This window comes from Callithrix jacchus, chromosome 11 (genome assembly GCF_049354715.1).
Source record: "Callithrix jacchus isolate 240 chromosome 11, calJac240_pri, whole genome shotgun sequence".
Lineage (NCBI taxonomy): Eukaryota > Metazoa > Chordata > Mammalia > Primates > Cebidae > Callithrix > Callithrix jacchus.
The window spans coordinates 15,663,697-15,678,645 of record NC_133512.1 but is presented as its reverse complement, the minus strand read 5'-3'; the positions used below and the strand labels follow the sequence as shown (position 1 = coordinate 15,678,645).

The window sequence follows — 14,949 nt, the reverse complement described above, 5'->3', positions numbered from 1 at the left end:
ACTGGTTGCTTTGCAGTCTTGACTGTGTAGTTGCTTTATAGAGACTGTGGGCTATACACTTAAGTGTGTTTCTGTGGTATTAGGTATCATTATTTGAGTTCTATGTTTAGAACTCCCAAGAAGGACAGTTTTTCTGCTACTTTTGTACTTTCAGCTCTTCAGAATAGCTGTCTCCAAATTTATCCAAAATAATAAATATTTGGGGGTGAAATATTTTGGTTTCCTTCACCAGCAAAAACGATCTAAGCCATGAGGCAGAGACGGCCAATGTCCCTTAGGATGGCACTCCCCTCACATAGTGCAGAGCCCTGCTGCACAGGGAGACGCTCAGCAAGGGACTTCCCAGTCCCCTTACACCTGGCCAAGTGGTTCACTCTTGTCACTGAAGGTGAGAGTGTCATTATCACTTCCAAGTCCAGACCCTCAGTGTCAGGTAACGTTCTCTTTCCAGTAGAGGCTCTAGGGGAGGGCAGAACAAGATGGAAGCAGCCTGGGCCTTGGAATCCCAAGATTGACTCACTTCTTGTCATCTTCCCTGATGTCAGTCACCTGCCTTAACAACCACATTTTCCACAACTCTCTACTCAGTGGATGATATGCAAAGAGGAAAGCATTAAAAGTCCAAAGGCGGCCATGACAATCAGAGAAGAAAGCCACAAAAGCAAGGTCATCAGTCTCTCTTCTACTATAATGCATGAAAGTGAAGGTTTGCTGGTTCAACAGTGATTAGGAAGTGAGACATTTAGTATGAAACCTGTATCACAAGAAGCATCCAAGAAGGAAACGAGGGTGTTATGGACTGAATTGCCTTCCCCCCAAATTTAATGTTGAATCCCTAACCCCCAATGTGACTGTATTTGCAGATGGAGCCTTTAGGGAGGTCAATAAAGTTAAATGAAGTCATAAAGGTTAGTCTCACCTAATTTTATAAGACCAGTGTCCTTACAGGAAGAGAAGAGACAGCAGGAGTGAACACGCACAAAGGAAAGGCTATGTGAGGACATAGCTAGAAGGTGGCCGGCTACAAGCCAGGAGGAGAAGCCTCACCAGAAACCAATCCTGGTGGCACCTTGAGTTTGGGCTTCTGGCCTCCCAAACTGTAAGAAAATAGCTTTGTCTTGTTTAAGCTGCCCACTCTGCAGTATTCTGTCATGGCAGCCCTAGCAGACTGACACAAAGGGCTTAAAAAGGGGATCTACAACGTAAACTTGCATTTGGGTGCTAGAAGATGAATCTTGCTAAGGAATTAAGGTTGATGCTCACACCTTACCTAGATCAGTGAATTCCTTTGACCCTGAAGGTCCCTGAGGAAATCATAGAGTTAGCAGAAAAGTCTTTATATAAGGGGGTCCAGAGGATGAAATTTTTGGAGATCTTGTATAAAGCTGAATCTCCCTCAGAGTAGAACTGGTCCTTCTATATTCATTATGGAATCACAAATTATCTGTGGAGGGCAGACTGCGTGCCTCATGCATGAGTCACTGCAAATCAGAATTCCATGTCTACTGGTACTTTGTCATAAGACATCTCATATCGGTTTATAAAAACAGCATTTGGCGTCATGACTAATAACAAAACTTGCTCCCAGTCTCTGCTCTTTTTCACTCCTCATCACCTCTGATCCTGTTACCCCGAAGCCAGTCTACTTGATTTTTTTAATGGAGGTCTGACTCCTCAGAGAAATGGATGGGTTAAGAGAATGTGAAGCCTGGCACAGACCAGGGAGGGAAGAAAGAAAGGAGGGTCTACCAGGAAAGGAATGAAGAACAAAGGCCACACAGGCCAAAACACCATCTTATCTCTTTCCCAGTTACACTTAAGTCTAGTGCTGCTTGGATAGAATAAGTTTCAAGCATAAATTGAGTTGGTCAGAGCTGAATAGTTCCCAAAGAGCCTAGCAAACTGTCAGATGAATATGCAGTAGACTTGAATGCATGAGATGATCAAGAACACACTTGACTGATTCCCTTGAAAGGTTATGGTAATGTGCCTTCAAAGTTATAAGTAAAGTATTCAGCGTTTTCAGGTAAAATGTCCTCTTTGTCTCTGTTAAAAAGCTTTATTAAAATTACTGGCAATAAGCAGTTCGAATTTCCATAGTTTAAAGAACTTTCATGACCCAAATATTTCATTGCAATTTATAAATCTTGAAAATAATTGCCTCAAAGGTAATTTAAATAACTTACTTTTTTCTGACGCCGAAATTCTCTCTTGCTAATTTCTGTAATTTCTTATTAATCTGAATTAGTTTCCCTTCTTAACACTGATAAAAAAACATAATTTCAATTTCTGTCTAAAGAATGTCTGTTCGCCACTGCGCCTGGCAGTTCAAAAGGTAATAAATTGATAGGGAAAAGTGGTTTTCAACTTTTAATGCTATTTAGTGTCCACTGAGCTAAGAAAATGTAAAAGAATCCTCAAACATCTACTAACAATTACATTTCTCCATTGAAAGAAAAGTTGCCTAGATTTTAAGGGCATTGAGTAGAATTGTCCTTTTCATCTATTTGATACAATCTGAGATTTAAATCATGCTCCTTGCCTCTTCTATTTGAGTAAAATTATATTTCTCCAGATGAAAATATGAAATGCAAAATCTGTTTACTCTGGTATCAGAGCCTGTAGGTCTAATTTGAAAACACAGAATGGCACAATGAAAATTCATTTAGCAACAGGACTTAAGGATTACCATTCCTTCAGTATAAAAATAAGGAAAGAGAATTTGCCCTAAAGGAGTCACTGCCAGACTAGGGCAGTGAGGAGCTGATGCCTCCTAAATCAACATTCCAGAATCCTGAGGACCTCAGGGAGAAAACATTCATATCTAAAGAGAGGGAACAACTTTACTGAGGCCCATAACAATAATTATATTTGTACAATATCTTGGAATTTCCAAAATATGTTTAAATGCATCCTCTGTGATGCTCACCAAAGCAATAAAATAGGTAGGTATTACAGGTTTTATTTTACAGATGCAAAAACTAAGGCTTGATATTCCGCTGAATAAACAGAGGCAGTTAGAATAAAACTTTCGCAGAATCCCTCCACCAAGTGGACTGGCTTCCTTCATCTTTACTCAGATCATCTGCCTTCCCTCATGACACAACGGATCGACCCGCCTCGTGACTACCAAAAGACAGCTTCCTCCTGCTGCACTGGCTGCATCTCGTGCCCTTTGCAGGATTATCTGTTTTCCACCCTTTAGTGATCATGCAAACCTGCTAAGAACGCTACCACCCAATAAAAATCATTCTTCCAAGTACTGCTCTGTATCTTTGCTTATTAATATCAGAATTTTTCAAAATAGTTGTCAGTCTTCTGTCATTGCTTCTCAGCCTTTGGCTAAGATCAAGTGTGTATTCTTTCTGTCCACAACTCTTCATTCCACCCACCTTAAATCCATAGAAGTCAGGCTCTGTCCTCACCACTCCATTGACTTTTCTTCTGTGACCTCCATGCTCCACATTTCCACATCGAGCCAGACCAAAGCAAACCCCTCCCTGCCTGACCCCAGCAGTGATGTTTGGCACAGTACTTCATTCCTTCCTCACCACTTTGTCTTGCCTCCTCTCCACCTTTCAGGCCCAACCTTCTCAGTCTCTATTATCATTTCTTCCTCATCTTTCCATCCTCTGAAATTCAGAGCGTCCTGGACTCTATTTTTGCCAGTTTCTTATCTCACCCACACCTCAGCCAAGCTCATGGCTTAAATGCCATTTATGCACTCACTGCTTCCAAATTTGTACACAGGTCTGATCCCTCCCCTCACCGACATTCACAGTGTTGGATGGTCCTGAGCAATCCTCCACATCACCTCATCTCACTGCTGAACTCTACTGAAATGCCCACATTTGAATTTGGGCTCTTGTCCCCAGGGCCACAGACCCTTTGTTGCTATGACCTCTCATCCTGACCACGAGACCTCTCTCCCCTTTTTCTCAGAGACACAGAGAACCTTCAGCTGTTCTCTGACATCCCTAGTACTGTAACTCAGTGAGACTAACTGCCTCAATGTCTCCGTCATCTCTACTCTACCACTCTTATGCCATGATAGCACAGATTCCCTGAAAGATTTTCATCACCCAGGGCTTCAGATGGAAGTGGATCACTAGCCTCTACTCAGATCCCAGTAGCTATTTGGGGCTGTGTTGTCCCAGCCTCACCTTGGAGATAACATGGTAGGGGAGAAGAGATGGGTACAGGGTCCCCTCTTAAAACTATTTCCATTCAGTTTTTCCTAATAATCTCATCTATATGTATTTTAGACAAATTTATCTAGACTCCTAGTGAGTAATTTTTTTTAATCTGATAACTATTATTCTCTCTCTCTTTTTTTTTTTTTAATGAAGATGGGGTTTCACCATGATGGCCAGGCTGGTCTTGAACTCCTGACCTCAGGTGATCCACCCACCTCGGCCTCCCAAAGTGCTAGGATTACAGGCGTGAGCCACAGCGCCCAGCCAATAACTATTATTCTCAATTATTCTGCCTTCTATCTGGACCGTGACCTTTATACTTCAAAACCAAGATTTAAGGTTCTGGTTCCAGTTAGGATGAATTAACTCCATCCCACCCTATCTCCCACTTACTGCAACTAACATCTCTTAAAATAGTATAGAGAAAAGGTTATTGAAGAATGCTGAGAAGTAAATAGAAGCAGAGAGACAAGACAGAGAAATCAAACTCAGAAAATAACCCAGATGGCAGTAAATTATTTTCGTTTTTTCTTAAAATTTGGTTCTTCTCATATTGCCTTACATAGAATTTGGGACAACCAAAATCCTGAAATTGTGAACAGACACATATGGGAAAGGCTCCAAGGGGAAGAAAAAAATGAAAACACACACTCTTACAGTAGACAGAGAACCTACAAAAGAGTCCCTATGGTATGGAACTCCGTTGAATCGCCCAACCCTGATTCTGGGAAACCCCCATAACAAATCTGGACTCCTGAAGTGGTGACAGTGATGATAGCAGCCCCGCAGCCTCAATTTCTTGGTGCTTTGCCCCGAAGTGGACACTGCTGTAGGAAGTGTACAACAGCACAGAAACAATAAAGTATCAGCTTCCTAACTAGGACACCAGGAAAGAGTGACCCTAAGAATTGCTGTGTGAGGAACACCACAGAGTAGAGGGAGCTAAAGAAGAGAGCCTTTAGATCAATATATGAAGTCCTGGGATCATCCCTGAACTACATGCACACAGAATAGACAAGAATCAAAGTAGCAAAGATTTTGAGAACTGAACTACAGCACTGAAAACACTCCCGAGACTGGCCCCTAGGTGGCATAGATATGAAGCAGACAGAACAGCACTGCAACAGCTTTGGAATTAAAAACATTGAATGCACATCCTACAGAAAATGGGCCAAGACTTGCAGTGCAAACCCAACTAAGTTAACTTCCTGATAAAACAAAGCAAAACAAGCTGGGCACCATGGCTGACGCCTGTAATTTCAGCACTTTGGGAGGCCAAGGTGGGTGGATTGCTTGAGCTCAGGAGTTCAAGATCGACCTGTGGAACACAGTAAAACCCTGTTTCTACAAAAAAATTCCAAAAAAATAGCAAGGTGTGGTGGCACACACCTGAAGTCCCAGCTACTTGGGGGCCACTGAGGTGTATCAACTGAGCCCCAGGGGTCAAGGCTGCAGTGAGCAGAGATAGCACCACTGAACTTTAGCCTGGGCTACAGAGTGAGACCCTGTCTCACAAAAATAAAAGTAAAAATTCCCCCCAGATTTTATAAGGATCCAAAATCTTGTAACATAATATTCAAAATATCCGAGAGAATCCACAATTATCCAACATACATAAGAGCCAGAAAAACCTTTTTAAAGCTCTCAGAGGAAAACACAGTCAACAGATGGCAATCCCAAGATAACACAGATGTTGAAATTATTAGATAAACACCTTAAAGCAATTGTTATAACCATGCTCCATTAGGTGACAGCAAAGACTCTTGAAAAAATTACACTAATTCTTGGCAAAGAATTAGTGGCTATAAAAATAGAACCAAATGGAAAATTATAGAAGTGAAATCTAAAATAACAGAAATAAAAAATTCCCTGGAGAGGCTCAATAACTGAATGTATATGAAAATTAAAGAATCAGGAAACTAGAAGATAGAGCAATAAAAGTAATCTAATATGAACAACAGAGGGGGAAAGATGATTTAAAAAAGAAGCGTAACCTCAAGAATGCATTAAACAATACCAAAGACTCTAACATTCTGATCAATGATGAGCCTGAACAAGAGGAGAAAGCTATTAGCACAGAAAAAATATATATAGAATACAGTGATGCAACACAAAAAGAATAATTCATGAAAGACAAAAATTATCATTTTAATTTATTAGAAGTAAAACATGAAGAGACATACCAGTGAAGAAGATATGCAATAGCAAATTAGACCATGAAAAGATGTTCAGCATCACTAGCCATCAAGGAAATACAAATTAAAACCAAGCTGGGATATCATTACACACGTCTTAAAGCAACTAAAATAGAAATTAGTGTAAACACCAAATGGAAGCAAGCAGGCAGTTAAATTAGATTTCTCATACCTTGCTGGTGAGATGGCTAAATGGTATGCCCACTCCAGAAATAGTTTGGTAGTTGCTTTAAAAATTGAATATACAGGCCATGCCTGTATGAGCCATGGTGGCTCATGCCTGGAATCCCAGCACCTTGGGACGCCAAGGCGAGTGGATCACTTGAGGTCAGGAGTTCGAGACCACCCTGGCCAACATGGTGAAACCCTGTTTCTACTAAAAATACAAAAATTAGTGTTCACTTCGGCAGCACATATACTAAAATACAAAAATTAGCCAGGGTGGTGGCACGTGCCTATAGTCCCAGATACTTGGGAGACTGAAGCAGGAGAATCACTTGAACTGGGAGGTGAAGGTTGCAGTGAGCTGAGATCATGCCACTGCACTCCAGCTTGGGAAACAGAGTGAGACTCCATCTCAAAAAAAAAAAAAAAAAAAATTGAACATCCAGGCCAGGAGCAATGGCTTACACCTATAATCCCAGCACTTTGTGAGGCTGGGATTATAGGTGTGAGCCATTAATCAAGGTGGGCAGAGCTCTTGAGCTCAGGAGTTCAAGACCAGCCTCAGCAACATGGCAAAATCCTGTCTCTACAAAAAATATAAATAAAAATAATTAACTGGGTGTGATGGCACGTGCCTATGGTCCCAGCTACTCAGGAGGCTGCAGTGGAAGGATTGCTTGAGCTGCAGTGAGGAAGTTAAGGCTGCAGTGAGCTGAGATCACACCACTGCACTCAAGCCTAGGCAACAGAGTGAGATCCTGTCTCAAAATTAATAATAATAAAAATAAAAACTGAACATGCACTCACCATATAATCCAGCAATCATATTCCTGGGCACTTATTTTAACAATGAAAAAATGTTCTGACAAGATCCTGTATGTGAATGTTCATAGCAACTTTATTATTAATAGCTCAAAACTGGAGATTCAACAATCTGTCTTACACCCATACCAGAGAACTACTTAGCAATGAAAATGAACAGACAGCTGGACACGGTGGCTCATGCTTGTAATCTCAGCACTTCAGGAGGCTGAGGTGGTCAGATCACCTGAGATCAGGAGTTCAAGACCAGCCTGGCCAACATGGTGAAACCCCTGTCTCTACTGAAAATACAAAAATTAGCCAGGCATGGTGGTGGGCACCTGTAATACCAGCTGCTCAGGAGACTGAAGCAGGAGAATCACTTGAACACCAGGAGGTGGAGGTTGCAGTGAGCTGAGATCATGCCACTGTACTCCAGCCTGGGCAACAAAGTAAGACTCTGTCTAAAAAGAAAAAAAAAAGGAAACGAACAGACTATTGATACATGCAACCTATTGAATCTCAGGGATATTATTGAATGAAAAATGTCAATCTCAAAAAGTCACATACTATATAATTCCACTTACATGATATTCTCGAAATGACAAGAGTATCAAGATGAAGCGCATATTAGTGGTTGTCAGGGATTAGGAATTAGGTGTTTCATATGACCACAAAGGGCAAGCACGAGGGAGATGTTTGATGTGATAGAATAGTTCTGTATCCTGATTGCAGTTAGATGAATACATGCACATTGAGCTAGTGTCAATTTTCTGAGTTTGGCATTATGCTACAATTATATAAGATATAACTACTGGGAAGAACTGCAGGAAAGTTACATGGGATCCCTCCATATCATCTTTGCAACTCCCTGTGTATCTATACTTCGTTCAAAATAAAAAGATTTTTAAAAGGGTCATAGAACAGAACATCCAAAAAAGTAAACTGTATGAAAAAAAAATTACAAAAACAAGACTTGCAGGCAGAACTTCAGTTTTCTGGCGACCAGTTCTGACACTTGGGACTCACAGAGAACTAAATTCCGAGATTAAAAAGCAAAACTCAATTGATCTGTCAAAGAAGTCTCCACCACTTTCCACAGAACAGGTATAGGAGTTCCCATGTGACTCTGTGTTTACCAGAAAGACACATAGGAAGAGATGCTCAACTGCGCCTTCACTGAAAGTTTTGCAGCTGTGCCAATAGGAAAAGGCTACCTAGGGGCTAGGCACGTTCAACACGGCAGCTCCATCTTATCTTTCCCTTGTCAATGACTTGTACAGTGAGGAACAGACAACATAGCACCAGCCAGGTAGAGAATCCATCTGCAAAATAAATGATTAGGGTGGGATGGTCAGCTTCTTGTGCCTGCTGTGTGAATGGCACACCTGCTGTGTGAATGGCACACCAACCAATCTTTTGGCCCTATGCAAATCAGACACAATCTCCTCAAGCCAGTTTATAAGACCCCATCCCAGAAAACCCACTCAGGAGCCCCTCTCTTTCTGCAAGAGAGAGAGATTCTCTTCTCTTTCTTTTGTCTATTAAACCTCCACTCTTACACGCATTTCTTGTGTGTATATGTCCTTGATTTCCCTGGTGTGAGACAATGAACCTCTGGTATTTACCCCAGACATCAATGCCACTTCAAGTGGACTGTCACCCACCAAGCAATTGAACCCGCCCATTGCGTACATAAAGATCCATCCCCAAAACATAATCCGTGGAAGCCTTTACACAGTTATCAAGGCTGTTTTTCTTAAAGGCTGCTTTGAGGTACGGCAACTAGGTTTTATTCATCTACCACCGTCGCCATTAGCTGTAAGTAAAATTCCCTTAGGAAAAAACAATTTCAACTTTGGGAGTTCCTCTCAAACAAACTCATTTTATGAGGGTATGGGACACTCATTTTATTGGACAAGTAATCCAGTCAGTATGCAAAGCGTGGCCCATTCTACAGCACTCTCCTTGTGCCAATCTGTAAAATATTTGAAGAGATTTATTCTGAGCACTGATAAAAAGAGTCAAACTGGGGCCGGGTGCGGTGGCTCAAGACTGTAATCCCAGCACTTTGGGATGTCAGCAGATCGAGACCATCCTGGTCAACATGGTGAAACCCCATCTCTACTAAAAATACAAAAAATTAGCTGGGCATGGTGGCGCGTGCTTGTAATCCCAGCTACTCAGGAGGCTGAGGCAGGAGAATCGCCTGAACCCAGGAGGCGGAGGTTGTGGTGAGCCGAGATCGCGCCATTGCACTCCAGCCTGGGTAAAGAGCGAATCTCCATCTCAAAAAACAAAAAAAAGGTCAAACTGTAAAATCTTTAAAGAGATTTATTCTGAGCCAAATATGAGTGACCATGGCCCATGACAGAGCCCTCAGGAGGTCCTGAGAACATGTGCCCAAGGTGGTTGGGGTGCAGCTTGGTTTCATAAATTTTAGGGAGGCATGAGACTTCAACCAAATATATTTAAGAAATACATTGGTTTATTGGTTTGTTCTAGAAAGGCGGGACCATTTGAAGCAGGTGGCAGGGGGCTGGGCAGCTTCCAGGCTATAGGTAAATTTAAACATTTTCCAGCAGACAAGTGGTTGAGTTTTGTCTAAAGACCTGGGATCAATAGAAAGAAAACGTTCAGGTTAAGATCAAAGATTGTGGAGACCAGGGTTCTTTTGAAGTCTCACAGCAGCTGTCCTTAGAAACAATAGATGACAAATGCTTCCTATTCAGAACTTTTCAAAGGTGTTAGACTCTTAGTTAACCTATTCAGAACTGGAAGGGCATAAAAGGAAAAGGTCTAGTTATGTTAGTAGATCTTCTTTACAGATGCAAATTTTCCCCCCAAAGGACAGCTTGCAGGGCCATTTCAAAATGACAAACATGTTTTTGGGGTAAAATATTTTTATTTTCTTCCTTGTCTCATAATGTTATGCCAGTCAGGCTGGAAAGTAAGTCACAATATATAGGGTTAAATAAAACCCATCTGATGAGAATTTATGGTTTTTAGGGCATGACTTCCAGACCCCTTAGATATGAATTTGGGCAAGATAAAAAGAAATCATAGTTTCTCCTCATGAGCCAAATGTGAATGACCATGGCCTGCGACACAGCTCTCAAGAGATCCTGAGAACATGTTCTCAAGGTGGTTGTGAGGCAGAAAAATACAGTCTGGAAGCAGGGAACATGAGGTCGATTCACACTTCAGCTATGACAGGAAATAGCCTCTCCATAGGGCGTAGGCCAGGTAATTCTGTAACAGGCCTTTGAGCCCCTATGCTCAGGCCCGCTCTCACACTGTGGAGCATACGTTCATCTTCATTAAAATCCTTCATTCCTTCCTTGCTTTGTTTGTACATTTTGTCCAATTCTTTGTTGAAGATGTCAAGAGCTTGGACATCTTCCATCATTAACATATTTTGGTGAGCTAAGAGGTAAGCTCAAAGTTTGGGATTCATTTTTCTCCCTTTTCTTTCTGCTCCATACAGAGGCTCACTCTCTCCCTCTCTCTTTTCCTTTCCAACTTGAGACCCTTGGTGGGCAGCACGTAAACATGGAAGCGAGTACAGGTTTCTGGCCAAAACGAAGGGGTTTCCATGTGGAGAACCCTGACTGCCACCTCCTGGTTTACTTAAGAAACCTGGATCTTTTTCACAATTTTTCCCTTTCTTTCTTTTTCAGTCTTTCAGCTGCCATTTACAATTGCCCTGCCCTGAAGTGGGAAGGGCTTTTTAAAAATCTTTTCCATGTGTGGTCCCTGATCCCTGTGTGCGGTGCAGCTTGGAACATACTCGTACATGTTTCAGGGGACTTAAACCTTCCTATCTTATACTAAATTCTTCCCGTATTGTACTCAACTGGCTGAGGAACAAAAGCACCTACCCAACATCCAGTTCTCATTACAGTTCATAGTTATTCTTATACAGCTCATAGTAGGCTCTGGAGGGGAAAACCTGTGTGTGGCACCCACTAAGGCCAGAGACGTCTGGTACTCTAAGATTGGACCCCACAGGAGGATGCTCCCGGAGGTCCCACAGACCTCAACCTGCCCAAAGGGGATGCTCTTGGCAGAGGTTCTGAGGTCTAGTATTAACACTTCTTAGAATTTTCTCGCAGTTGCAATGCTGTTTGGCCCTAACATTGTTTGGAATCTGGAATTTACTGTTGAATGGAAAGTAGAATGGCCTTGTATGTATCCAGGCTTTTGGGCTGCAGTTCTAAGCAGGGGTCCTGGTTAACATGTGACACCCTCCTTTGGCACAGCTTAGCCCCAGTGCTCTTTGGAGTCCGAGAGGTTTGGCCTTTAAAAAGGAGAAACAACGGAAGAGAGCAATAAAAGATGCTTTGAACGAAAATTTTCAACTTTAGGAGAACCAGAAACAGCTTTTGCAAGAAGCTGAAGTATGGAAAGAACAAGTGAGTGAACTTAGTAAACAGTAAATAATATTTGAAGACTCCAAAATACACGCAGAACAAGATTTGAATAATAAAGAAAACCACATCAAGACTTTGACTGAACGCTTGCTAAAGAATGATCGGGCTGCTATGCTTGGAGAAGACGTCACAGATGATGATAACTTGGAATTAGAAAATGGTGCTTACTTACACAATCCTCCAAAAGGAGCTTTGAAGAAATTGATGGATGCTGCCAAGCTATATGCTTCTTTAAAAAGCTTAGAAGGAGAAAGAAAACAAATTTATATTCAGTTATCTGAAGTTGATAAAACAAAAAAAGCTTACAGAGCATATTAAAAATCTTCAGACTGAACAAGCATCTTTGCAGTCAGAAAACATACATTTTGAAAGAAAGAGTCAGAAACTTAAGGTAATGACTGAATTATGTCAAGAAAATGAAATGAAACTCCACGACAAATTAACCATAGAGGAAAATTACCAGTTAGAGAAAGAAGAGAAACTTTCTAAAGTAGACGAAAACATCAGCCACAGCACTGAAGAGCTGGAGACCTATAGAAAGCAAGCCAAAGATCTTGAAGAAGAATTGGAGAGAACTATTCATTATTATCAAGGGCAGATTATTTCCAGTGAGAAAAAAAGCACATGACAATTGGTTGGCAGCTCGGACTGCTGAAAAAAACCTCAGTGATTTAAGGACAGAAAATGCTTATAACAGACAAAAATTAACTGAAACAGAGTTTAAATTTGAACTTTTAGGAAAAGACCCGTATGTACTTGATGTTCCAAATACAGCATTTGGCAGAGAACATTCCCCACATGGTCCCTCAACATTGGGTCAGCCTTCATTTGAAATGAGAGCTTGTCTCTCTCCAATTTTGTTCAAGGGTCCACTCAGACTCTTGCCTTTGCTTCCCGGGGGAGGAGGAAGAGGCTTAAGAGGCCCAGGAAATCCTCTGAACCATCAGATTACCAATGAAAGAGAAGAATCAAGCTGTGATCAATTAATCAGTCCTCACATGGCTCCCCCGACACTGTGTCCCTGTCACCTTTGTGGGAACAGGACAGTAGGATGATGTTTCCTCCACCAGAACAATCATATCCTGATTCAGCTCTTCCTCCACAAAGGCAAGACAGATTTTATTCTACTTTTGGTAGACTGTCTGGACCAGCAAAACTCAGAAGTTTTAATATGCCTTCTTTGGATAAAATGGATGGGTCAACGCCTTTAGAAATGGAATCCAGTAGAAATGATTCCAAAGACGATCTTGGTAATTTAAATATGCGTGAATCACCTCTCCCTGCTGAAAACAAGCAACTGGCCCTGGCTTTGTTCTGCCACTTCTTGCTCCAATCAGAGGTCCATTGTTTCCAGTGGATCCAAGGGGACCATTCATGAGAAAAGGACCTCCTTTCCCCTACCTCCTCCAGGAACCATGTTTATAGAGTCTCAAGATTATTTTCCACCAAGTGATTTCCTACGTCCACCACATGCTCCATTTGCAATGAGAAATTATCCACCAAAGGGTTTTCCTCCTTATCTTCCTCCAAGGCCTGGATTTTTTTCCCCTCAACCCCACCTTCTGAAGGTAGAAGGGTTGATTCTGCCTTCAAATGAGGCCACTACTGAATATCCAGAACCACAGCAAGAAACCTGACAATACTTTTGCTCTCTTCTAAATTAATTTTGACTGATCTCACTTTCAGTTGAAGTAACTGCTGTTATTTAAGTGATTACACCTTTGCTCATATTGAAGCATTAAGCTTCAATTCTCAGAATAGTATTTAGTAAACAAAAATCATTTCAATATGAATCTTATGAGTAAATTGTATCCATCTTATTTTATTCTAGATGGTGTAACTATTTCAATTTGATTAACAAATCCACTATTATATAAACAATAGTGGGAGTTTTATATATGTAATCTAGCAGATGGGGAGGCTTTAAATTCGAAAGGCTGTGTCCTTATGCTAAGAACTGTATTTCTACAACTGTGGTTGTAGACAAATGTGAAAGTAACTTTATGCTTAATTAAATAACTTTTTGTTGATTTTTTTTTAAATGAGAAATAAAAATATTTTTTTTCTTTGGAAACAAAAAGAACATCAGATGGATGGTGTCTAAACAGGATGAGAAGGCTTCTACAGCAGGGTGAGCACAGTGCTGAGTATCAGCTCAAGTAGGGTGAGAAGGGGTCTGGTTGCATAGGAGAGCTGCCTGGTGCAGAGGATTGAGGACTAGGAAGAGGAGGACATCCACAAAAGCCGGCATGAGGTACTGGAGTCTCATCAGAGCAAGGAGGGTATCCATGTGCTGTGGGGTGGAGGTTGACCCCATATGAGCCCTAGCAGGGTGAGAAGGTGGTTCGTTAGAAGGAGTGCTGTTGTCTGAGTATTTGTTCTCCCTCAAAATTCATACGTAGAAATCCTAACCCCCAAGGTGATGACATTGAAAGGTGGGGTCTTTGGGAGGTAATCAGGCCATGAGCACAGAGCATTCATGATTGAGGTTTTTGCCCTTATAAAAGTGGCCCCAGAGAGCTACCTCTTTTCTTATACCACGTGAGGACACAGCTAAAAGGCACTATTTATTAATGAGAAGGCTGGGTGCTGACCAGGCACTGGATTTTTCAGTCTCTAGTACTGTGAGACATAAATTTTTCTTGTTTATGAGCTACCCAGTCTACGCATTTTGTTATAGCAGCCCAAAGAGATTAAGACAGGAGGCTTCCACCCAAGTAGAATGAGAAGTAATACATGCTAAAAAAAAAAAAAAAGGATGGTGTCATTGATAGAAGATCGGTTACACATGTGGAGATTGATCAAGTAAGTATATATATTAAGGATATTGAGAACTGGTTTCTCATTGTTAGAAAAGAGAATTATAATTGTGGAAAGGAATAATACTAGCAGGAACCCTGTGATACTGGACTGAAATTGAAAGCATCATGGTTTTCAATATATAGTGATAGATGTAGAAATACGTGTGTGTGTGTGTGTGTGTGTGTAGTATATATTATTATGGAAAGCTATATATCTTTCCTAACTCTGTCCCCTGAGAGAGTCTAAGACCAGCAACACCTCACTAGCTACGAGTACAATTTGTACCAATGTGTGGTTTCTCAAATACCACTCTCTAGTGAAAGAAACCAGGGCTCCTTGGAGAAATAGCCGATTTCA

At 41.3% G+C, this 14,949-nt stretch overlaps 1 pseudogene; it reads left to right on the top strand.

Moving 5' to 3' along the window:
• The first annotated feature begins 267 nt into the window (after window positions 1-267).
• Window positions 268-13,407, top strand: LOC100399328 (melanoma inhibitory activity protein 2 pseudogene; annotated as a pseudogene).
• Window positions 13,408-14,949: the final 1,542 nt, after the last annotated feature.